The following is a 1,201-nucleotide window of genomic DNA, read 5'->3' as shown; positions in this document are numbered from 1 at the left end:
TTAAACGGCATGTTCTGTTTGTTTATTGTAATGCTTAATCTCAGCCCTCTGATGATGTTCACTGGTGACCGTAATAGTATTCGTGGACAATATATCAATAAGCTCAACAATGCTATTTTAGCAATCATTTTCTACGTACTAACTGAATAATTAGGCTGTATGAGGTATGTCTCTAATCTACGCCTGCTTAAATAATGTCATCTTACTGTTAGACAGCCTTTTTTTGAATGAACGTGATTATACATATGTGATCAACTGCTTCCAACAGTAAGTTCAAATGTGTTATTTTGTGACTTGAAATCCATTGTTCAAATAAACCTTGTTGATAACTAAACAAGGTAGCAGTGAGTGAGCAGCTAATAATGTAAGCAGGCGTAAAAAGAAACCTTTTGTTAGGTGGCTGTTTTTTTTTCTTGTGTCTCCACAGACAGCAATGTTCAGTGCAGACGAGGCGTCAAAAAACCTGCACTATCACTTTAACACTGTTTACTGAATTCACTGTCAGTACAAAATATAAATCCGTGCAGCAGTAAAGACAAATGTTAACCAAAATCATCTCTAAATATCCACACTTAAAAGCAGCATGTGTGTGTTTGTCATCCAAAAGCCCCCTTTTCTCTCTGAGGAAATCACAATCACAATCACAAATTCTACCCTCTAAATTGCAGCTCCGGGCAGTTTTAGTTTTCCCTTGTTGATGTCACCAGACATAATTGTAACCATAGGCCACATACGATTCAATGCTGATCGCAGCGTAGGGGATGTTTGTTTATGGCACGCAAGGCAGGATGGTTTTTAAGAGCTAAACAAACTAATCATGACAAACCACTGGAAGAGCTGAATGTATACAGCAGCGAGTGGCATCAACCACTCACCACATATCAGGGGTTTGGGCCCCGCTGTTTGCTGTCTCTTGTGTATTTTTGCTACCTTTAGAAGAATGTTGGGCATTTTACTTTATTTTCTCGACGAGATCAAAATCAATGTCTCTGGAGTTCAAGAGGACATGAGGCAGCAGCAGGAGATAAGTCATCTTTAAATAAAGATTTCATTCTTCTGTCAAGATGTACGTACCAGAGATACACATATCATTATATCAACATTTGTAGAATTGGGAATATCCTGTTTGATAGTGTCAATAGACAATAGACTCCGCCTTACACTTCCTGGGTGTGTCTTTATCCTCAGGGCTCAGTCTCAC

The sequence above is a fragment of the Solea senegalensis genome, linkage group LG1 (genome assembly GCF_019176455.1).
Source record: "Solea senegalensis isolate Sse05_10M linkage group LG1, IFAPA_SoseM_1, whole genome shotgun sequence".
Taxonomy (NCBI): Eukaryota; Metazoa; Chordata; class Actinopteri; order Pleuronectiformes; family Soleidae; genus Solea; species Solea senegalensis.
This window is presented reverse-complemented; position numbering follows the sequence as displayed.